The sequence below is a fragment of the Mustela nivalis genome (assembly GCF_964662115.1).
Source record: "Mustela nivalis genome assembly, chromosome: 5".
Taxonomy (NCBI): domain Eukaryota; kingdom Metazoa; phylum Chordata; class Mammalia; order Carnivora; family Mustelidae; genus Mustela; species Mustela nivalis.
Genome location: NC_139024.1, coordinates 39,700,972 through 39,726,268, shown reverse-complemented (window position 1 = coordinate 39,726,268; position 25,297 = coordinate 39,700,972). Strand labels below are relative to the sequence as shown.

The 25,297-nt window shown below is 44.1% G+C and overlaps 1 long non-coding RNA gene across 1 annotated transcript in view; it reads left to right on the top strand.

Moving 5' to 3' along the window:
• The window catches only part of LOC309864795, a 93,829-nt gene extending 71,272 nt beyond the window's left edge, over positions 1 to 22,557 (top strand). Inside the window, exons 4-5 of the long non-coding RNA XR_014311767.1 lie at positions 19,546 to 19,764; positions 21,802 to 22,557. This is a non-coding gene — a long non-coding RNA (uncharacterized lncRNA). The remainder of the gene's footprint in view (positions 1 to 19,545; positions 19,765 to 21,801) is intronic.
• The last annotated feature ends 2,740 nt before the right edge of the window (positions 22,558 to 25,297 follow it).

Below are 25,297 nucleotides of genomic sequence, written 5' to 3'. Positions count from 1 at the left end.
AATGAAAACATTTATGGAATCACTCTGCACAAATTACTTGGCACTGCAAATTGGAACAATTAGCAAACCTTTGTGATGAAGGAATGCCGAACGTGAAACAACTTGAGAATGGAATAAAAATGGACCTATTATTCTTTGATTCAATTAAAGTGCACATTATCTATTCAAAATGCGTTTGCCAAGCCATATAGTTATCTGTGCTGTTGGAGAGGGCGCGGCGAGTCCTAAGCGAGACGCATTCATGCCAGCCCTGCCCGGCACCAACCTTGGAATGAAAGGAACAAGCCGTTCCTTTGAGTGGAAGAGGACTGGTTCGGTTGCACAATATTCAGCCCACAAGTAAAACCACGTCCATAACACTGGTCATTTTTCGTAATGGTCACAGATTTTTACAGAAATCAGTGACAGAGAAATGGATCATCTGAAATACTGCAGTTTAGCGATGTGACTTTCTTTCCCTTTAGATAAGTCAAAATTATGGACATACTGTTCCCTGTATTTGTCCAGATGGTAAACTAGAGACGTTGGTTGGAAGTGAGCTTTCAAATTGGCACCAAGTTAAAATTTCTGTCCTCCTAAAACAAAAATATCGAGTGGCCTGGTAATAATTTCACATTTTCAAAAGGCTATGAAATCCTTTTCTAGCTTGTCTATCCATATCATTTTTAAAATGGGATCTGTCTAGTTATCATTAATATTCACCCTCTGGGGAATGAGTCACCAGTGACTTGGGGCTGCCATCAGAACCTGATGGGACTCTAAAGACGCCGTGAGGGGCGCCTGGGTGGCTCAGTGGGTTAAAGCCTCTGCCTTCAGCTCAGGTCCTGATCCCAGGGTCCTGGGATGGAGCCCTGCCTCGGGAATCTCTGCTCAACGGGGAAGGGGGGGGGGGGCTGCTTCTCTGCCTACTTGTGATCTTGGTCTGTCCAATAAGTAAATAAAAATCTTTTTAAAAATAAATAAATAAAGACGCCATGAGTCTCACTCTTTCCCTGCAGGTCGGGGGGACCCTTCTCTTCCAAATCCTTGTCAGCCTGGCCCCGAATCAGTCCACGTCAAGTGTGTGCAGAAAATGGCTCCAGAGAGACACAGCTCATCAGACTCCTTTTAGATATCATTTTCTTCTGTCCCTTCTTTCTCTGTCTGCCTCTCTGCATTTGTTCTCCCTTTGAGAGTGCTCTCTGGTAATGCAAATACTCGTTTTTCTTCCTCAAGCTTCTCTGATTCTTGGAATATTCAAGTTGGCTGTGTCTTGGCATTCATGTATATCAAGTTTCTTCTCTTTCAACTTTGAGTGTCTTCCGTGCTAGGACTCTTCTTTGGGGGGAGGGGTAAGTTTTACATTTTGAAATAATTTCAGAATTTCTGAAAAGTTGCGAGAATAGCACAAAGCATTCCCTTGTACTCTCCACCCAGATTCTCCGGTGGCTACCGTGCTCACACGTTGGCTCAATCTTTTTCTCTCCGCGCATATACATATCTCTTAGTTTTTGTCTGAACCATTTGAGAGTAAGTTGCAACATGATACCCCTTACTCCTCCAGACTTCAGTGTGTATCTTACTCTGAAAAGTATTGCACTTCAGTGCTGAAAAAAGAAAAAGCAGATAAGCAAAAAGAAGGAAATTAAAATCCATCTGGATTCTTTCTACCCAGAAATAAGCGTTTTGCTGTATATTCTTCCAGTTCTTTTCTATGCATATATTCAAATTTCTTACACAAATGTGACATTATGTATACAATTCTAAGCCCTGCTTTTCGAGGCTCCAAAGCTATAATATATATTACATATAATATATATTATATATGTGTGTTTAATATACAGATAATACTATCTGTAATCACTTCCCATAGCCAGTGGCCACAAACTGGGTCAAAACAGCAGAAATTTATTGTCTGATAGTTCCAAAGTCCAGGAGTCTGAAATCAGAGTGTCAGCAAGGTCGGTTCCTTCTGGATCTCTGAGGGAGAATCTGTTGCCTACCTCTCTTCCTTAATCTCTGGAGGCTGCCAAGAAACCCTTGGTATTTCTTGGCTCGTAGATGCAAGACTTCAATCTCTGCCTCCATCCTCACGTAGACTTCTACCCCGTGTCCCTGCGTGTCTCAGACTGCTCTCTCCTTTCTCATAAGGACAGCCGTCATTGATGAAGCTGGGATGACTTCATCTTGAGATCCTTAACTAATTACCTCTGCAAAAATCCCGCTTCTAAATAAGGCCACTTTCTGAGGTTCCGAGTGAACATGAATTGTAGGGGCCACTATTTATCTCATTATCACCATGTTCATGAATAAGGATTTTCACCTCTCTGTGCATCAGTTCCTGAGTGTTTCAAGGATTAAATGTAATAATACACATACAGCAGTTAGCACCATACCTAGAACATAGTAAGCATTTAATAAATGCTAGCTATTGATTATGGCAATAACATGACTTAACATAATTTATTCAGTCAATAACCTATTTGCTATTTAGATTTTTCCAGTTTTTTTCCAGCTATGATAAGTTCCTAACAAATATCCCCGTGACTTTATTTTTGCAACATTTTTACATATTTATGGTTATTTCCTTACCATAAATTCATAGGCATAGGTCACAAAATTCTAATAATTCCTTTCTTGGACCTCATGGTATTTTGTTTTTTGTTTTTAAAGATTTAATTTATTTATTTGACAGACAGAGATCACAAGGAGGCAGAGAGGCAAGCAGAAAGAGAGAGAGAGGAGGAAGCAGGCTCTCTGCCAAGCAGAGAGCCCATTGTGGGACTTGATCCCAGGGCCCTGAGATCATGACCTGAGCCGAAAGCAGAGGCCCAACCCACTGAGCCACCCAGGCGTCCCGGACCCCATGGTTTTATGACTGACTTTCGTTGTCCATTTTGGGAAATCATCTTTTGCACAGGTGTCCAAAAACTGAACTTACTTTTCCCTAAATTACCATTCTTGGAAATACACACTATGCTGCAGGCTTGCTAATGTTGGTGGCTGTTCCCCTGGGAGCACAGCATGGCCTAGGAAGGGGATGCCCAGCAGGACATGTCACTGTGGGCCGAGGCTGGGTGAGGCATGAGAGGTACCAAATCTGAACCAAAACCACTGGATTCTGCAAAGCAGTTTTGAACACTCAGGTAGACGGTAAACCACAGTAACCGTGGCAGGAAAACAGCCCACCACAAATAAAAGCCGAAAGCTCTAGCTGACGCTCCGGTGTTCACGTCTTAATGAGAAATTGCTCAGCAGTTCAAACCTCCTGGTTCAAAGCCCTCACCACACGTGAGGATCCTGAGAGGCCATCTTTCCGGGGTAACCCTCAGGCCACAGGTGACTCCGGGCCGACTTGTCGGTCCCCCTCTCTCTTCCTCTTAGGCACAGAGGGAAGCTGGGGTGAGCCCAGAAAGGACGGGGCTTTCTGCCGTGCTGCCTGTGGCAGCCGGAGGGCTTCCATCTAAAGTTTTAAGTAGGCCCTTCCTCAGGTCAGAACACAGACAGCACTCTACAAATGCACCTGCTAACCGGGTCCGGCAACACTCGGGCCCCGGCGTTTGACTGTTTCCTCTTGGAGCAAACGCACGAACCTTTAGTCAGCTTCTTTTGACCACAATTAGAAAATATTACCGGGGTAGGTGACCACAAATGGTATTTAAAAACATCTTGACAGTTTGGGGAGGTCAGGACAAAATAGAGCCTCACTCCCCCCACACATACACATACACACGCACACGCACACGCGCACACACACACACACGCACACGCCTGACTTTACTCCAGCTCCCACATACAACTACTTTTCTTTTGATTGACACTCTTGTAAAAGCATGCTTGAAATAGTTCTAAAGTCATGAATTTGGAGCTGAGTGGGTCTATCTGAAAAATCTATATTTAGCTTTGCAACGGGCTTGTGAAAACTTGTTTTTATTTTGATTGTTGTGGGTTCACACCCCTGGAGTTTCGTTTTGACTTTTCGGGTTAAATGAGTTTCAAAATGAAAGTCCTCCAATTGTCAAATTTTCCCCCAAGTTTTAATTTAAAAACTGGAGGCTTTCTTATTCCATAGGTTCTGATGGCTAGTCTTTCTCCAGAATTCCTCTCCTCTCGAGGTAGCAAGCTGACTCTATCCCTCCTGCCGCGTGTTTGATGCCTTGCTTTTTCTCCCATCCAAGTACTAACCAGGCCCCACCCTGCTTAGCTTCCGAGATCAGATGAGATCGGGCGCGTTCAGGGTGGTATGGCCGTAGACTGCCTCGCTTTTTCTTAACGCCTTGGGAAATAATGAGCAGAGGCCAAGGGAAAGCCCTTGGTTGAAGTGTCAAAAGGGCTGAGCTCATATGTTTTTTTTAAGATTTTATTTTTTTAATTTTTTATTTTTAAATATTTAATTTATTTGAGAGAGAGAGCAAGAGAGAGCATGAGCAGGGAAGTCAGAAGGAAAAGCAGACTCCTTGTGGAGCTGGGAGCCCGATGTGGGACTCGATCCTGGGACTCCAGGATCATGACCTGAGCCGAAGGCAGTTGCTTAACCGACTGAGCCACCCAGGTGCCCCTGAAGATTTTATTTTTAAGTAATGTCTACATACAACATAGGGCTCAAACTTACAACCCCAAGATCAAGTGTTGCATGTTCTACTGAGTGAGTTAGCTGAGTACAACCCTGGGTTCGTATTCTTGATCCCACGTGGCCGAGCAAACTTGAGCAGACCCATGCCTCAATTTCCCCCCCTTGGAGAAATGGGGTGCAAATAAGATCTCCTCTCTATTTTTTAAGGGTTCCATGACCAAATAACCAAGTTGATCTTGACTGTTTATTAAGGAATAATATTCCCTGTATGTGAAAGTTGTTATTGTAGGAATGGACTCATCCACCAAATGGTTTTTATAAGCATTTGAAGGCTCAGAACTTGACACAGAAGCTAGAATGAATTCCTGCTACCTCTGAAAGGTACAGCCTCAGAGAAGTCCTCTGACTGGCCAAGAGAAGAATGAATTTATTAAGCTGATCTGAAGAGACAATAAGGTGAATGGGCTAATCAACACTCTCTATTTCCCTCTATTATCACAACTTATTAGGATTACTTTTTAAATGTCTGTTAAACATTATGCAAAATGTTTAATAAGCTACAGTTACATTCAGTGCGTATTCATTTGCTGCTGTAACAAATGACCATAAACTGAGTGGCTTTAAGCCCAATGCAAATTTATTATCATATAGTTTGGCAGGTCAGAATTCCAAAATCAGTTTCACTGGGCTAAACAGAAGGTGTGTGCCTCCTGGAGGCTTAGGTGGGGGTTAGTATCTGTTTCCTGCCTTTTCTGGCTTCTAAAGGCCACCCACACTCCTTGGCTTGTGGCCCTGCATTACTGTGACCGCTCATAAGAACCTTTATGATTATATTGGATCCACCTGGATAATTCAGAATAACTCCCCATCTTAAGATCCTTATCTTTGTCACTTCTGCTGAGTCCCTTCTGCCAACAACATACTCGCAGGTTCCAGGGGTCAGGATGAAGACAGCTTTGGTGGGTGCATCGTTTGGCCTGCCACACACTATAAAGGCAGGAGCCCTATCTCCCCTGCTCCGTCTTGATCCCAGTACCTAGCACACACCTACACCACAGCGGGCCCTGAATGTATATACATGGAATGAATGGAAGAAATAGATGATGCTTGCTGTTGGCAGTTCAGTCTGTCAGATGCTCATTGAACACCTGCCGTGAGCCAGGCCCGAGGGGCTCAGAGCTGTCTTGGAGCACACAGCCTGAGAGGCAGACAGTGGAGGAGGAAACTGAAAGGAGCAAAAGTCAGCCCTGGGTGTCCAGAGCCCTGAAGAGCAAGGACACGGTAACAATTCCATGTATTCGTGCAGTTGCCCCCTTTGAGCTACTGGCTGCTGTCTTCTCTAAGAATTCTTTGAACACATTACCCTTGGCAACTGTGATTAATTATATTTAGATTTATTTCTTTATTTCTAGCTTCCCGCCCCCCCCCCCCCGGCTACTCTTCTGATGTGCTGAGAATTTCTACCGAGAATTAGTAAAAGATTCAATGTCAAGGCTTTGCAGACCCTCCCCATCCCCATCCACACGCCCCACTCAGGGAAAGCTCAGAAACACAGAATGGGTTAAATGGGTTTCCTGAACCAGCCCGGGAGCCTAATGACTGTAGCTTTTGGTTTTATGTGTCAATGTATTTCACATTTCAAATAGAGCTGATATACGTGTGACACTTCGGAGTACGCCTGTTAGCCAGTTACAGACTGCCTGCTTGTATGTCGGTGTCTGGAGCCTGATTTTCCCAGACTCATTTCAGGACAACTCAGCTGAGTTATGGAGCACCATAGGGTTGGGCAGATGTAGGTCTTTGGAAGATCCATTAGCCATTGCCTGTCTGACTTGGCCTTGGGGCTTTTTGCATTTCTCCCATTTCCCCCTTCTCTCTGTCTCTCTCTCTCTTGCAGTCTGAAAGGGACTTTGTCTAGTGGATAAGCAGCAAGCTCAGAGGAGGAGGACAGTGGGAGGCTGAGGACAGAGCTCCAGAGGCTACAGGTGGCCATGGAGGATGGGGTGGGGTACGCTAGCTGCTGGAGGGCAGGCCACGTCCAAAGGCAGGTCCCTCAAAAGATGAAGACTGTCTTGTATTTGCCAACCCACATGCCCCCTCGCCTAAGGACACCAGGCTTTTGCAGAAATACATATTTACCCATTTTTGAAAGGTTGATGGGTCTTTCTAGAGTTTGAAGGGATATCTCTGTTGCTCAAAAGGTATGAGTTAAATTGTGAACACACTTGGTTCCAGTTTAGTCTTGCAAACTTTTCCTCTACAATTTCTCGTCCTGTTAGCTGATAGCGCTCCTGAGCACAAACGTTTCTGTGCTGCTGCCCTTTCGGTGGTGGATGTTGGAAAAAATACAGAGTGCTAATCCCACACACCTGCTTTCAATTCTGCCCACATGGGTTTGGAGTAGGAGGTCTGTTCACTCTGAATATTTCTACACAGTTTTCAAAACCTGCATTTTTCCATGCTAACACATCTCTGCTTGTCGGCACCTAATCGAACACACACACACACACACACACACACACACACACACACCCATGTGTTCACATGCCTACCATTTATGTTCTCAGAGAGAAGCCTGTGAGTGTGTGCTAGGATGACCACTAGGTGGCAGTACGTGAAACACTCCCAGTGTGCTCAAGGGAAGGAAGTTTGAGGATTGCCCAGGGCTGGGGTTCCCAAACTTTAATCTGTAAAACTTTTTCAAGAGAAAAAGAAAAGGGGAGCACTGCATGGGCCTGTCAAATTATGTTTCCAGGGAACATCATTAAGATACAAATCATGGGGTGTCCTGGTGGCTCATGGATTAAGCCTCCGCCTTTGGCTCGGGTCATGATCTCAGGGTCCTGGGATCGAGCCCCGCATCGGGCTCTCTGCTCAGCGGGGAGCCTGCCTCCCCTCTCTCTGCCTGCCTCTCTGCCTCCTTGTGATCTCTGTCTGTCAAATAAATAAATAAAATCTTAAAAAAAAATACAAATCAACTTCCTCTGTTTCCTAAGAGATAGATTTTTAACCATAAAGAAGTAGGAAAGATAGAATCTACACATTAGGAATCTCTTCTAAGTCTAATAAATGTAGCCTTATGGAAAAGTGACTACATTGTCCTTTTGTTTTCATTTTGATGCCAACCAAGGAAAATGTCATCATGAACAAGCATTTTGGGAAATAAACCTTGAGGGAGATTTGCAATTCCGGGACTGTTTCCATGAGTGAAATCAAGATCCTTGGACTTGCACTGTCTTACCTCCAAACTGACCCTAAGACCTAAGGATTTCCATCCAGAGGCACAAAAGAGAAGCGGTGATTGTCGCTTGATCAAACTGGATTTGCTAAAACTAAGAAGTGGGCATTCAGAGGCACCTGTGTGGCTCCATCAGTTAAGCATCTGCCTTCAGCTCAGGTCATGATCTCAGGGTCCTGGGATCGAGCCCTGCATTGGGCTCCCTGCTCAACAGGGAAGCTGCTTCTCTCTCTCTCTCTCTCTCTCTCTGCCCCTTCCCCTGCTCATGATCTCTCATTCTCTCTCTCTTTAAAAAAAAAAAAAAAAAAAAAAGTGTGCCCGGGTGAGTACATAGGATCACCCGCACATACACTGGCTGTCTTCCTGAGCCACGTGCCTGGTCATCTGGACTACCTCGGGCCTTCCTTTGCTTGTCTGGATCACTGCTAGCCTCCTTGGCCTTGGGGATGAGCCCATCTATGTGAGCCTCTCGCTGAGACAGGTCTGCAGGTCCCAGGTTGTGGAGGGAGGGCAGCACTGGCCCAGGCCCCCCATCTTGGCATCTTACTCCTACTCACCAAGATGTTCTACACTAGGATACAAGGCACTCTGTCGTCCCCCCTTCTGTGGCAGAGGAGGGGTGAGAAGCCATGTGCTGCTAAAGGATGTCTCGCAACTATTGTGAGACAAGTATAGGCTTTCGATCAGAGAGACCTGGACTCTAACACTAGGCCATGAGCAAATAGCTTCAGCTCTGACCCTCAGAGTCCTGGACATTAGGGTAGTTAGAGCAGACACGTCTCAGTCACAGTCGGATTAAGTGAGGTGATCTAAGTATGTATTACAGTACTGATTGAGTGCTCAATGTGCGTTAATAAGTATTAACCCTATAACTAATTTTAGTGCTGGGTGCTCCTTTCTAGAACCGGGCAGGCTGGTTCACCCTAAAGTAGGCCATTCTTTGCCATGTGAATGCTACACACAATGTTTCGGAAGAAATTTCCTCCCAGTAACTTGCCGCCTCCGAGTCTGACCTCCTTTGAACTGTGGTTCCTCTGTCGCTGGTCACATCACTGAATATGCCTGGGACGTTAAGCAGCCCAAGGATTTGGTTCTGAAGCACAGTGCGGGAGACCTGGGATGTCTCCTGGTAGGATCTCAGGCAGCCCTGCTTACTCATAGGGATGGCACCTACTTGGTATTCAAAGGGTGGGGAGTCCAGTTAAGCTCTTCCCTTATTCACTGTAGTAAATTCAGGAGAAAGTCCCATGGCTGGTATCTTCCCCCCGCAAAGCTATGCAGCCTCTGGTAAGGCTGGAGAGCTCAGAGAAAACTCCAGATAACCAAACACACTGAAACTGATACCACGACACCAGAGTTGTGAATTGACTAAGTCCCGCCTGATTAGGAAACCTCTCACTTGTCATTGTCACCGAGAGCGGATAGAAAGGGCTCCCTGGAAGGCTGTGCTTGTACTGCCACCTAGTGGTGACAAAAAGCCAGGCCAGGTCTGGGGAGGATTCTTGATCTGACAGTCAGACTGGTAGCTGTACAGTTATTACCAAGGTACAGCCGTAACTTCCTCATGGATATTTTGTAAGATGAACATTTTAGTCACAGCTTTGCAAGTTAGTCCCCTGATTTAATTTAATCTCATCATCCCCCCAAAAGCACTGAAATGCTAAGATTTAAGGTAGGGCCAAAAGACCAGCCTGGGAGTCTAAAGGTTCATTTGAGTCACTAGCTCCTCTAGAGATGTGTGTTAAAAATCGAAATTAACAATAGCAGGTTTTAGGTGACTGTGAGGCTCAGGTGTGAAGCCCCTTTGTCAACTGCATCAAGCAATGAAGCATGATGTTCTCCTCTAACATCTGGCTCCCCCATTTCACCTGGATTCTGCCTCTCCAAGCCCTGATGCCCACACCCACCCTTCACGAAAACCAACCAGGCAACCTCCTCTTCTTCCCCAGGAAGGGGAGACCCTCTCCTTAGTTAGTGCTGAAAACAGAAAATAAAAAACAAATAAAAAGTGGGAAAGATCCAGCCCAGGATGTGCTCATGGAGAGAGTTAACAATAAAAAGACTCAAGGGGGGACGCCTGGGTGGCTCAGTTGGTTAAGCAGCTGCCTTCGGCTCAGGTCATGATCCCAGCGTCCTGGGATTGAGTCCCACATCGGGCTCCTTGCTCAGCAGGGAGCCTGCTTCTTCCTCTGCCTCTGCCTGCCATTCTGTCTGCCTCTGCTCGCTCTCTCCCCCTCTCTCCCTCTGATAAATAAATAAAAAATCTTAAAAAAAAAAAAAAAAAAGACTCAAGGGATACCCCTGACATTCACAGCCACCCAATTTACCAGGATAAAACTTCATTTAGAGGACAATGTGCACACTCTTGAGGTGGGTTGACTGCAGACAGAACACACAGAGTTTATGCCGAATGGTGGCCCCACAGGTGGAGACCAAGGGGTCTGCTGGTCTTCCCCAGCCTCCGCCCTGACCGTGGGCATTCCAGTGTGACCTGAGTGGAGAGACATCCTCAGAACAACTTCCCACCTGGCTCAACCCCTGTTGGATCTCTGAAATCTTCCCAGTATTCTGCAAAGCTTCCCTAAGCTCAGTCCCCTGCTTCTCATTCTCCATGGGGCTGGCTGAGGCTCTGAGTGGATCCTGTGCCCCAGCTGACCTCTGGGCAGAGGTCTCCCAAATTGCTTGATTGTGCACACCTATCTGTAAAATCATTTTAAACATATGCTTCACTATGAATCTTTGCGTGTATCATGTATTTTAAAGAACGTTTGCAAAAATAGATAACCTAAAAGGGCGAGAAATTAATACATAATGTATCATCACCCTTACGCCCTAAACCGAATACAGCCCCAATGGGCACCACAGGTCTGGGGTGGGCCTGGCCCCCTTCTCTACCCTGTAAGAGCTGAAGTCCAGGTTTGGGAAGGTTTTAGCTCAAGAGCTAGCATTAGATAAGAGAAGCTGGACATAGAAGGCAACATAAAAGCTGCCACATAAACTCAAGTGGAGGGAGATATTTGCCAGGAAAATTGTCAAGGTGGGAGGAGCCAGAGTTCTAAAACACTCAGAAGAGGGGAGCCGAGCATGAAGGAGAACCTCAGACTCGGGCCACTAGACCTGTGCCACAGGATTTCCTGATTCTCCTGAAAGGAATGTCTTGGTGACTGGCTTAAGTACAGATGAACAGCTCTCCAGGATGTACTGGAGAAGAGCATTAATCGCTCATTTACATACACTCTATCACTTAATCCCCAAAGTGGTCCTGAAAGGAAGCGCCCCTTTGCATAAGGAACTGAGGCTGAGAGGGGGAAGTCATGTCCTCAAGGCCACGTACCCCATCAGAGGCAGGGTCTACCTCGTTCTAAATCCCCAGACTCAGGGTTCAAGTTCAGAATAGTCCGCTTTTGTTTTTTTTTTTTTGTTTTTTTTTTAAAAAGATTTTTATTTATTTATTGGACAGAGAGATCACAAGTAGGCAGAGAGGCAGGCAGAGAGAGAGGAGGAAGCAGGCTCCCCGCTGAGCAGAGAGCCCGATGCGGGGCTCGATCCCAGGACCCTGGGATCATGACCTGAGCCGAAGGCAGAGGCTTAACCCACTGAGCCACCCAGGCGCCCCAAGTCCGCTTTTGATACTAATATGAATACAAAGTCAGTTAACACTTATGGATTGCTTTTATAAAGTCTTCACTGTTGCATTTGTTCCTCACAAAAGCATAATGAGTTGATGCTATTATGTAAAAAGGAAACTCGGGCTGAGGGAGCTCATTTGTTCAGAGTTGCGAGTTCTTTAAAATTATGACAATGTGACATCTCACCTCAAAGCTGGAAACTGTAACCTTTATTTCCTTCCTTCCGCAAGACCGTTTGCCTCTGCTGCCTGGGAGATGGGAATGCTGGACCCAAAGCCCAGCGTTCAGAACTTGCTGAAATTTTCTCTCACCGCTGAACATTGCCTGTACAGGGCAGGGTTTACTGGAAGGGGATTCTATTAAATAGGATTAGTCTGATTAGGAGAAGGCAGGGCAAAGCCCGGACTGGAGAGCCCATGTGAATCTCTGAATTTGTTTTCTTGCTGTGAAATGGAGGAACTGGACAAAATGCTCTCCAAGCTCCTTTTTACCCCCGATTTCTATGGCTCTAGAAGATGGAAAATGGACATTTTTGTGTAGAGAAGGGAAAGGTCTGAGAACATTACCACCAACTGTGTTCTCCAACTTCTAACCATATGCTATTTGTTCTTTTTAAATTTAACTATCATGTAAAAAAAAAAAAATCAGTCCTTCATTTAATTCCTGAATTTCAGGGAAATATTTTTTATCTCTGGAGACTTATTAGTTTCAGAATATGGGACTCTACCCTTGAATTAGGTACCTTAAGAATATCAAACAATATTCACAAGGCCTTGTCTTCTGTGGGTGGTCTTCTCTTCAATTTAGCAACAATTAAACAAGAGTTTTACCCCAGAATGTGCTGAGTCCCCAAGACGCAAAACTTGGGAGGTGTATTGAAGTAAGAGGTTAAAAAATCCCAAGAATTAATAATCTATAAGCATACTTTTGGCTAAATTTTAAAACTTACCAAGTGTTGTATACACTCCCAAGGGAATACTTACAAATACAGAAATTGAAGCTGGTTTATAAACTTCCCGTAATAGTCTAACCTGTAGCAGAGGACAGTGAATTTGCACTCCTCCCCTAGACTGCACCTGCCTGAAGGTTGGAGGCCACAACTCCTACATCTTATTTTTCCACAGCCCTGGTTCAGTGCTGTTCCTTTTTGTTGAACTGGATGGATTTTTAGGAAAGAAGAGTTCACAGGTTCATTTAGTGCATCTGTTGCTGGGCAGCTTCCATGGAATGTTCTTCTCCAACACAGCTAAGGCATATCTGCAGGTATTGTGCTCCTCATAGGTGGGAGCAGGGCAGAGAGCAGGGTTACTGGGAGCCTCTGCAAGCAGAGACTGATTTGGTTCTGGAGACGACTCCCAGCTCATTTGTTGGTATTTTAGCAGAGGCCCAAATCACACCAGCAATATGTTGTAGGAACCAGCTACACATGAACAGGGAACTGGGCTTCCTTGGTCACACCTCCACTGGCAATAGAAGAGGCTTCTTATACCATCTTCCACCTTAAAAGCAAGGATTTATCCTGCATTTAGTCTCTAAGAGCTTGTGGTTTTCCATGTGGCTGGATATAAGTGTCATTATGAGGTCCCACCCACTCTGCCGTCTTTCCTACTCATCTACTATCGAATGAGCTGGAAGTTCCCATCTTTAGATTTTATATAGACCGTGTTAATACACATCATCACAAGTTGATGATAGGGCCATCTACTCCTTCTTGAATGAACTCAGAGCAGACAGTGTAAAGATCAGGTAGGGTGAGTCACAGGAAGCAAGGGAACATCATGACTCAGGACATGGGACAGGCAAGCTCAGAAGCAGGTGTATGTTAGCTGTGACTGTATTCCCAGGGCTTGGACCAGAAGCCGGGACTAAACTGTGCCAAAGGAAACAAGGGGAGTCGGGGCTGCACAAGTTGCTGGGTATTAAGCAAAGGGACCATAAAGGAAGACTAGAGAAGTCCAACCAGGATCTCCAAGAGAAGCAGTGTCCCTGTGCCAGTTTTTCACTTTGTCTTTTCTTGGCCCTCCAAATTTCTTCTCTATTTACTGGGATGCAGGACACCATTCTGGAGCTGTTAACCTTTGCCTTAGTTCCTATTATATGAGACTGAGCAATGACACTCAACCCATAGAGAAAACGTAGGTCAGACATAGGTTAAAAGTTTTGTTTTGTTTTGTTGAGTAGCTATAGAGCTGAACTGTAGGAGTGTAGGATTAGAACTGGGTCTGATCTCTAGCACTTTTCAATCCTGGGCACCTCACTGAACACCAGTATCCTCATCTGTGAAATGGGACAACAGTAAGGATTCCTTGTCAGGACTGTTGAGGAGATCAAGTGAGGTAATATTTAAGACAATATGCGAAGGAGAGAGCTTCATACAGGTGTTAATTAGTCATTATCTTCATTGCCAGTCCCTCATGGGCGCCTCTTTCACAGCAATTACGGTACTGAATTCTGGGTGGCCTCCATTACCTTAGGTTTACCCAAACGTGTCGCGCGCGCCCCCCCCCACCCAGATTTATTGTGTTTAAACAATTGATGGATCTACCTAATACCCTTATTTGAAGATGATGTAGTCACAGTCTATGTGGTTTTGTGAGCCAGCAAAGAATAGTTTAATGGTTCAATTAGCTCCTTGAGGAGATACATGGTGCTTGAGATATGCCAAATAAGCAGCATGCAACCTCTGTGGGGAGAGGAGAAGTCAGCCGACTTCTTGTGAAGACACAGCTTCCTACAGAGCCAGATGTAGTTCGCATTTTCCTCTTGCTTTTTCCCAATAGCAGTGCTCAGGGGGGATAAACTTTACTTAACCTAATTAATTTTAATCACAGCTTTCAAATCTCATACTGTGAAAAGAATTACAAATTGGAATACATTAATAGAAGCCATAGTTTATGCTGTAAGCTAATCATGAAATGTGCATTTACATTTTCTGCATGAGTTTGCAATTACCACTAAAATAAAATTCCGTTATGTCCTTTTAAATTACCAAAATGTGAAGAGCAGGTTGAGCCAGGCCCATTTTTGTGCTAAATTACTAGCAGAATGTCTAAATTTCCAAGAATTAGACAGCTTTCTTCATTGGAGCTACAGCAAGGAATGATTTCCAGTCGTCTGCTCCAAGCTATTTCTGTTTTTAAATAATCTTTTAGACTAACTGTGCAAATGTCTCACCTGCTTTCCAAGTGGTCCTTTGAGTTGAATACAGAGGAGAAAATATTTATCTATATCTAGCTAGAGAAATATGTGTCTGTATGCATACAGATGTGTATCTCTATACCTATAGGTGTATTTAGATCTATATGTGTAATTTTGCTTTTTGGCTCTACATAGACATTTATTGTGTGGAGGTGTATATGCAAGTAAATGCTCCCTCGTTCCTCAGAGGATTCGAGGCCGTTTAGAGGAAACACAGAGGGTATGGTAATCAGATTTTAGTAAAGCATAAGTTCCCAAATTAGAATAGAATGGCCGGACATCTGTGGAGTAATGTCATTGCTTCTGTGTGTGGAGGCCTTTGTGGGTTTTGTTTAGCTCCTTTCACAGGCGTCCCCTCCCTTGGTCCTGAGGGAGGCAGCACAGTGGGGACCAGGTGTGGCAGGCAGGGGCAGAGTGGGTCTTTCAACTCCAGGCTGAGGCTCATTCTAGAGAAAGGCTCCTGGCCGCTAGAAGCACAGTGTTTGGGCTGTGAGAGCGAGGAAGAACAGGCAGGCATAAGCAGTGACCAGGTGCCCCCCACAGGCTGATGTCCACGTGCACAGCGTGGCGAGGCCCTTGCTCCTCCAGAGCACTTTATGAAACTTCCGCTGGCTGATTTGGCCGCTTGGCTGGACTCACTGAGGCTCTGGCTTCCTGGGGCAATTTCATATTGAAGTGCCTGGGAATGTTCCTAGTCTCTCTCTGGCTGGTTCTGAAGCAAGGCACAGACATAGCCCCATGACAACAACAAGAAGAGGAAAAGCAGCTCCCAGTGACTGACTGCTTACGGTGTTCTAGACACTTTGTCATATTATATAGTCTTCCCATTTAGTGCCCTGTCTTCTTTCTTCTCAGGCAAATATTCCACTTCTGCCAAAGTTTCTATTCAAGATGGCTTTCAGATGCCCACCAGCCACTTTGTCTACCGAGGCACAGGCCAAGGCCAGGAGGGCTCTTCCTCTTAGCTGGTCTACATGGAGGCAGAGGACCTTCAGCACCAAGAGGGCCAGGACTGTATTTCCAAGAGTGGTCCAGTTGCCTGGTCTGCTTCAGATGCCAGCTCCTCCTGACCTGCTTTCCTCCTGGCCTGCTGCTTCCTTTATTCATGGCTCACCTCACTTGCTTTAGATTCAAATGTCCAGGGTAGGATACATCAGTCAGAGGCACAGAGCGTGGATCTCAACCATTGTTATGAAGAACAGTGGACGGTGTGTGGCACCTGAAAGCCTTGGTCTTTCAGATCGTGCAGACCTGGGTGTGAACTGTGGCTCCACAGTGTGTCTGCTGGGAAGTTGGATGATTTACTGAATTGCTCTGCACTTCAAGTTCCTTCTTTGTTAGCAGGGATTTATAGTCTGCTTTGCAAGGGCTTTGGATGAAGATGAAATGTGACATCTGCGTGAAGCATAAATTCAGTCCGTGGCACACAGTCAGTGCTAAGTACCCTGAGTGAGGCTTTACCTGGGCCCTTGCCTAAGCTCCTTCTTTCTTTCTGTGCCCCTTAGTATCTTAACACCTGTCACAGGAGGTGTCTGGGCCCATCTTCTGAGCATGCGCCAGCCCTATACAACCTTTTCTACCTGCTTCACTTCAACTTCCACCCTTTACTTCTTGGTCTGTGGAGCCAAACCTGAAGGCCTGGACCCCTGCCGAATGGGGTCTTGTGTCCCCTGAGGATCCAAACATGGGCCTCTGGCAGACTCCGCACCACTGATCAGTGATTTGAGGGTCGTGAGTCCCCTGTGGTCCGTCTGGGTTGGCAGGTGACCAAGACTGCAGCAAGTGCATCAGATCTTGCTACTCAGAGTGTGCTCTGTGGACAGCAGCACTTGCACCTGGGAGCTTCTTAGACATGCAGAATCCTGGGCCACTGAGTCAGAGTCTGCATCTTTACAAGACCTCCATGGATGCCCATGGGCATCAGGTATTGAGAAGTCCTGGATTGGCCTCTAGAAGACAAGGATCCCGCCAATCAGTTCTACAGAAGAACTTGGGTTCTCTGCTCCAGGGCTGAGCCCTAGTTTCTTCAGAGTCTCCAATAGATGAGCTCACAACAAACATTAGAGTCAAATTTATCTGTGTAGGAGTCAGTTTTGTCTTCTTTCCAGGTTGTCTAAAGCAAACATTTGAATCTCTTTCTCTAAGACGCACAACTAATCCAGGATGCTGGTCACTTGTTGCAGATCAACTTGCGTGCCCCCACTGCCATTCAGTCAAGTGTCCCAGGCCATACCACCTCCAGCTCTTTCCGCTCATGGAAACACCATCACACACACAAAGGCAGACACATATACACAGTTGCATACACGTGGGTGGGCATACATTACACACACACACACACACACACACCCAGGGTCATACCACTTCTTACCCCTGGACCTGAGCCTATGTTGTCTCTTCTGCCTGGGATGCCTTCATGCCCTCGTTTGGCTGGATTTTGAGTCTTCCTTTAATTTTCATTTGAAGTGTCAGCTCAGGGGCACCTGGGTGGTTCAGTCAGTGGAGCAAGCCACCCTTCCCTTGGTCTCAGGGTTGTGAGTTCAAGCCCCACATTGGGTGTAGAGATGACTTAAAAATAAAATCTAAATAAACGAAGTGTCAGCTCAGCCAGTGCCGCCATTTTGCTCTCACAAGACCCTATATAGAATGGCCGTGTGATGGCATCTCTACTGCCGCACATGGCATTACAATCTTCTGTTTATGGCTCAATCAGGTCCTGGAAAACAGTGAACCCAGGGAGTGCAAGGACCAGGCCGTATTTATTCATCTTCGATTCTCCAACACCTCACACAACGTTGGGACATTGTAGATGCTATGAAAATGCTTATTGCATAAATGAAATAGTAAAAAGCTCAGATTGTTCTAGTGGCTTGGCATTTTGTCCTTTGAAGTTTAATCAGAATGCAACAAAATTCCTGCAGACTCAAAGCGTTTGGGGAAAATTCTATAAAACCTTGCAACCCAAGTGGAAAAAGCAGATCAAAGGGAAATTAGACGGCAATTTGTTATTTTAAAAAATCCTGCAGCGGCATTTTAATTACAGAATATTCTCATTGAAATTTAAGAACTCCCAGGGAAATACTTCATATGTTCGAGTATCCCTCCTCACACTTCTCCACCAGCCGCGGCAGGCAGGACCTGCTGAGCAGCCTTTTTGAGGGAAAGCTCCAAGGAAGGCAGCACACAGCACAATGAGACGCCCAGCACTGCCATGGCATTTTGCCCTTGGCACCGGTAAGCCTTTCACCCCTCCTCGGGAGAACGTGGCAGAACCGACAGGACTTGATGGCTGAGATAAGAAACTCTGAGCATAACTGACCCACTCGATGCACACAACCGGACTGTCACAGACAGGATTCGGCATTCTGGAACCTCCTCTCACATCAGCCAGTCTTTCCCCTTACCTGAGAAGGTCATCTCTTTTAAAATTTTTATTTATTCATTTATTTATTTATTTATTTATTTATTTATTTATTTATTTTTGACAGACAGAGATCACAAGTAGGCAGAGAGGCAGGCAGAGAGAGGAAGGGAAGAAGGGTCCCTGCTGAGCAGAGAGCCCGACACGGGGCTCGATCCCAGGACCGTGGGATCATGACCTGAGCCGAAGGCAGAGGCTCAACCCACTGAGCCACCCAGGTGCCCCTTTATTTATTTTTTTTAAAGATTTTTTTTTTAAGATTTTATTTCTTTATTTGTCAGAGAGAGAACACAAGTGGGCAGAGTGGCAGGCAGAGGCAGAGAGAGAAACAGGCTCCTTGCTGGACAAGGAGCCTGATGCAGGACTTGATCTCAGGACCCCGGGATCATGACCTGAGTGGAAGGCAGCGGCTTAACCGACTAAGCCACCCAGGCGTTCCAGGTCATCCCTTCTGACAAACATTATACACCAAACCCTAAGATTCTTTGTAAGGAGGGAGTCAGGACTGGATCAGTGTTCCCTTGACTTTGGGATGTCACAGAGCCATAAAATTGTTGAAACTTAAGTTTAAGGATTACTGCGTTTCGAATTGCCAGATTTGTTTTGCTAACTAGAAATGCTAAGAAAATCCATGATCAAAATTATGTCATAAAAGAAAATACATGTTGACATTTTAAAAAATGATCCCAGAAGAAAGCCCGGCTTTTAAAAAAGTGAATACATTTAGCTTTATAAAACACTCACCACATTTTCGTTATTTTTTCTCATTTCACAGCAGGCCAATGACAACGAGTGGTAGTTTGGAGCAGAGTTTGGGAGATACGGGCTTTGCCAATCTTTAAAATGCTAGCTCCGTGTATTTGTTGAAATCCCGAAGCCAAGGTTTTGTAGCAGAAAAGTGGGTGAAAGCTTGTGTGCGGTCATTCCATGCCTGGCCAGTCGCCAGTTTGCTCCTTATGTAACTGTGGCCAGACACACAGCTCACTCATGCTGCTGTGGTCATTAAAGAAGATGGAGGACTTGAAACTTTGGTGTGATTTTTCTAGGGAGTTTGAGGTAGGAGTAGGCCAAGCAAAAGGTTTGAGCTGAGGACTTTATCCCATGGTATACCCTACTCTCTTTTGCTTTGTCCATATAAGGAAAATAAAGAAGATAGCTTAGTACTGGGATGTGAATTTGGGCACTTAATGCTAAGGGAAAATAAAAAAGGACACAGAACTTCATGTATAAGAAAACTATGGAGTTAGAAAGACAAAAAATAATTACTGTGATTGGTTAAAGGAGGGGGGTTGTGGATAGATTTTTCTGTCATGTATTCCAAGTTTGGTTACTCTGTTTATATTAGTTTGGAATTTAAAAGTGATTTTGAGAAAAATTGAAAAATTACATCTTCTGGAACTTTTAGGGTTATCTCTGAAACGCTGTAAGAGCAAGCTGCAAACTAATGAATGTGTAGTGGCAGAGTGTGTTTTCCAAAGATGTCCTAACACCACTGTCCCTCCCACAGATTCCTCCTCCAAAGAACCTAACACGCCTCCCACTGAGCTCTTCCCCATGAACCTGGCCAGATCTTTGTAGTGGCCTCAACCGAGTACAGCAGAAGGGATGCAATGTGACCTTTGAGGCTAGATTATAAAAATGTCATATACTTCTGCTCTGCTTTCTTGGGATACCACCCCTTGAATTCAGTGGCCAGGCTATGATGAAGTTCAAGGAAGCAGCCCAGGTAGGTTGTCCACACATAGATGTTCTGGTTGACAATCCAAATGAGGACCCAGTATCAACCGCCAGATGTGTAAGTGAAGAAGCCTCCAGGCTTGGACTCTGTCTAGAGGCCTCAGACACCAAGAAGAAGAGATGGCCAGCTGTCCCTTCTGTGCCTGGGGGAAATTCCTGATTCACAGAATCCCTAATTCTAAGCAAAATTAAATGATTATATTATTAAGGTTTGGGGTTTGTTACATAAAGAATGGGTAAGTAGTATCATTCTCTTTCTGTGAAAGAGCAATCAAGAGCAAAAATGAAATTCTTGTACATCTAGCTCTCTATATAGTGGACCTTCGAACAATGCAGGGGGTTAGAAGTGGCACCCCACCCACCCCAGCTGAAAATCCATAGATAATTTTTGACTCCCCTAAAACTTAACTACTTAACTACGAATGGCCTACTGATGACTGGAAACTTCACTGATAACATAAACAGTCGAGTAACACATACTTTGTATGTTTTATAGATATTATATACTGTATTCTTATAAAAATAAGCTAGATAAAGGAAATGTAAAGAAAATCACAAGGAGGAGAAAATACATTTACAGTACTCTACTGTATTGATGGAAAAAAATCCACGTATATGTGAACCTGCACAACTGAAACCTGTGTTGTCCAAAGGTCAGCTATATATACAGAAACACCCTTGTACAGACACATAACTTAAAAAATTGTTATTGTGTTAAAATATACTAAACATAAAATTTACTATTTTAGTCTTTTTTTGTCTTTTAAAAAATATAACTGATATATATCCATTTCAACCATTTTTAAGTGTAGAGATGTGCTCATTGTTGTACAATCATTGCCACCATTCATCTCCAAAACTTTTTCCGTCTTCCCAAACAGAAGCTGTACCTTGTTAACACTAACTTCCCACTCCCACCTCTCCTCGCCGCTGACAGCCACACTTCTACTTTCTGTCTTTATGAGTTTGACTATTCTAGGCACCTCATGTAAGTGAATCATACAGTATTTGTCCTCTTGTGACTGGCTTACATCACTTAGCATAATTTCTCATAGGTTCACCCATACTGTAGCACATGTCAGCCTTTCCTTCCTTTTTAAGGATGAATAATATTCCACTGTATGAGTGTACCATATTTTGTTTATACATTCATCTGTCAGTGGACACTTGGGTTGCTTCTACTTGCAGTAAATAATGCCACTGTGGTGTAACATACAGACTTGCTGAGTCAGTATGATATACGCCCCCCCGAAACTAAGTTAACACTGTATATCAGCTACACACTTCAATTAAAAAATAAAGTAATGTGATTATAAATAATGTTACAATGAACAAAGGTGTGCAGATATCTGCTCAAGTCCCTGTTTTCAATTCTTTGGGGTACATACCCAGAAGTGGAATTTGGGGATCACATGGTAACATTTTTCATAGTGACTGTTACCATTTTACGTTCCCACCAGCAGTGCATAAGGGTTCATCTCTCCACCTCTTCAACAATACTTACTATTTTGTAATTTTTTTTTTTTATTTTTTTATAACTGCCATCCCAGTAGGTGTAAAGTGGTATCTCACTGTGGCATCTCGTTTTCATGTGCATTTCCCTAATTATTATTATTGTTGAGCATCTTTTCATGTGCTTACTTATCATTTGTATATTTTCTTTGGAGAAAGAGATATTTAAGTTCTTTGCCCATTTTTAAATTGGGTTACTAGGGTCTTTTGTTTGTATACAATCTCTTAAATGCATATATACACGAACAAGGCAGAGGCAGAAAAAAAATGGACAACAGAGTGTTACCTCAAAGAGTGTGTTCTGGGAATGGGAAGACCAGGACAAGTGAGTCCTCTTTGCCTATTATGACACATACTGCCAGTTTTCACTTGTCACCAACATGTGTCACTCATTGAATAAAGAAAAAAATGGAATGAAATTATCAATAAAATGTTATTTTGCTTTAGTATCTTAAAATACCTGACTCAAGGTTTTTGTTGTTGTTGTTTTGTTTTGTTTTAATTGTACAACCAGGAAAATGAAATAGGCTAGAGCTGACCCCTCAAGCAAATTTCACAGGTAAAATTTCAACAATGAGAAGAAAACTTCATTGTTCTGGTTGAAGATCCTTGGCCTGCCTTTCCTCCCACCCCTCCTCCCTTCTGGAAAGAGCTCAGACTAAGAGAGGAGCCTGTCTCTCTTTAAAGAGAGTATTTGTTTCCATGGTAACTTGCCTTCTTCATCTTCAGAGTTGTAAAGTGGGAAATTCTATTACAGGTTTATCCAGGCGCTTGCTCTTGAAATGGTGTCTGATATTAGCTGTTTGTTTCATTCACCTTTGCTGCTCAGGAATCTTTTGAATTTGGTGATTCTGTGTTGATCAAATGGAGGAAGTAAAAGAAAACAAAATGAAGCTGATTATAATTGGTCTGATTGGGCCTGCTGGGCCCTCCTGTGGGGAGCTGTCCTGGGCTGCAGGAACCGCCCCCCATCCCTATCCCCCCCCCACCCAGGCTGTGATGTGTGAGGCCCAGGAGAATGATGAGGGCCAGGCCCACCTCTGCACGGATTCCCCGGCAGTGGAGCCCAGCACGCAGAGCACTTGGAGATGCCCTGTGAGGTCAGCTGAAGGGGAAACAGAAACTACTTTCTGCTGTCAAAAATGACTTATTGTTAATGGATTTCATGTCTTATCCATGAGTTCTGATGTGGGCAGGTGGACTGATTACATCCCTGCTGTGAAAGCAACTGTAGTGCAAATAGGTACAAATAAAGCAAGTAACCAAATTACCCGAGGCTGGTGATTTTCATTTCTCCGGTAGCGTCTATGCTTGTAAAATGTCATTTATTGACTCTTGGAATAGAAGGTTTTGAGAGTTTTTATTGACCACAGTGATTGGTATGCATGAAATCTATATAGTTTTTAATCTTTCTGAACTCTCAGACAAATGACATTTAAATCAATTTATAAACACAGGAAACCTCTCAAAAGCACCTTTTCTATTCAAGAAATTCAGCTACTTTATTTCATATGAAAGCAGCTTCATGTGATTATATCGGGAAAATAACATTCTACCGGTTTTCCTTTTTTTTTTTTTTTTTAAAGCTAATTGCTAATCAACAGCTTACTTTTAGCTTCTAAACAGATTTCTTAAGCAAAATCTTAACATCTATCTAAAAATATTTAGATTGGGATGATGAAAAAATTCTGGAGATGGTTGTATAACAAGGTGAATGTACTTAATGCTACTGAACTGTATGCTTAAAAATAGTAAAATGGTTAAAATGTAAACTGCATGTCATGTGTATTTTACCACAATGAGAATAGTATTCAGATTTTTCCAACTGGAAAATACAGAAGTTTCTGCAGTTGCTAAAGAAAAGCACATTAAGCAAAGCATAATTATCTGAGAGTCTTGGGCTCCTAGCTTTCCCCCCCAACTTCTTTGAGGTATAATTGAAAGAAAAAAATTATATATATTTAAAGTATACAACTTGAGGTTTTGATACTTTTTTTTTGGTGAAATGATCACTACAATCAAGATAATTAACATATGTACCACCATAGTTGCCATCTTCTTCTTCTTCTTTTTTTTTTTTTTGGTGTGGTGAGAACTCTTAAGATCTACCCTCTTAGCAAGTTTTAAGTACACAGTACGATACCTATAGTCACTACGCTATACATTAGATTTCCAGAACTTATTCATCTTATACCTGAAAGTCATACCCTTAAACCAATCTCTCTTCATTTCCCCCATTTCCCCTAAGAAGATTGGCAACCACAATCCTACTTTCTGCTTCTAGGAGTTTGACTATTTTAGAGTCCACATACAAGTGAGATCATGAAGACTTTGTCTCTGTCTGGCTTATTTTACTTAGAATAATGTCCTTCACTTTCATCCATGTTGTTGCAAATGGCAGAATTTCCTTCTTTTTCAGGGGTGAATAATATTCTATTTCTCTCTCTCTCTCTCTCTCTCTCTCTCTCTCACACACACACACACACACACACACACACACACCCATTTTCTTTATCCGTTTATCAACAGACATTTGGGTTGTTTCCATGCTTTGGTTACTGTGAATAATGATGCAATGAACATGTGAGTACAGATAACTTTTTTTTTTTTTTAAGATTTTATTTATTTATTTGACAGACAGAGATCACAAGTAGGCAGAGAAGTAGGCAGAGAGGGAGGAGGAAGCAGGCTCCCCGAGAAGCAGAGAGCCCAACTTGGGGCTCGATGCCAGGACCCTGGGATCATGACCCAAGCCGAAGGCAGAGGCTTTAACCCACTGACCCAGGTGCCCCGAGTACAGGTATCTTTTTTAGATTTGGGCTCCTGTCAAGCTTCCCTTCATCCTTAGACTCAAGAAAATTCCAGATTTCACTTTCTTTCATTATCTTCAGTTTTGAAGCATTTAAAATGCTTCCCTTTTCCCATGAAAGATGATGAAAGTACTATGTTCAGTAGCTCTAGAAATATTACTTCATTCCCAGCTCTTGCCTGGGAGGAATCTGCTGTCTGACCAGGGTAATCAAAGAACACAAATTATCCCAGAATTGCAAGGGATCTCTGGGGTTAACTCCTCTGTTGTCCTACCAAAGTAGGCTCCCCTCTTCAGTATCTCTAGCAGGTAGGCATCGTTTGCCTGATTACTTCCAGTGATGAGTAGCTCTCTCCCTCCCAGGATGCCCATTCCACCTTCGATCAGTCTCACTTTCTACACACTCAGCCAATGGTTTGTCTTGGCCCCACACCAGGCACTGGAGACACAAAAGGGAATAAGAAGGACGTGGTCCTGCTCTCGTAAAGTTTACACGAGACTCTTCTTCTGTCTTTGCGGCTGAAATCTTGCTCCTTTACCTTAAGCTCAGTTGTTCTAATTATGCCTGCAGTCATAAAGACTGCACGATGCCATTCGTGTGTGCCCGCCGTGGGCAGCCCGGTGCTAAGAGCCTTGGTGGCTTTACTCCTTTCACTCTTCGTGGGAATCCTATGAGGCAGAGACCATCACTGTCTCCATTTTACCACTGAAATTAAGATTTAGAAGGTTAAGTACCATGCCAAAGATCATATAGTTAGCATCTGTTTCTCCATTCATATTCATTCATTTATTCATCACACACTGGCTGAGAATCTACCGTGTCACCAGCCTGCAATGGAGAAAAACTTGGTGGTGGCTGTCCCAAAGAACTCACAGACAAATGGGGGAAGACATGGAGCCATGAACAGGCACAATGCAGTGTGCCAGCTGCGCTGTGGCAGTGACGACAATGAGGAGGAAGGTCTCTCATCTGGTCTTTGGGTCCAGTGAGGTTCCTGATGAACGCAGCCAGCCCCTGCTGCTTTCTGTCGTACATCTGACCCCTCTAATCCATCCATCCATCTGTCACCTGAATCCCGAGTGATGTTTAAATTGGGACTTGGTTTTGTCACATTCCTTCACTCCTTTCTGCAGCCAACAAGTATTTTTGAGTGCATAAATCAGATACGGCCAGGACATTTACAGAGTTTGTAAGGTAGGT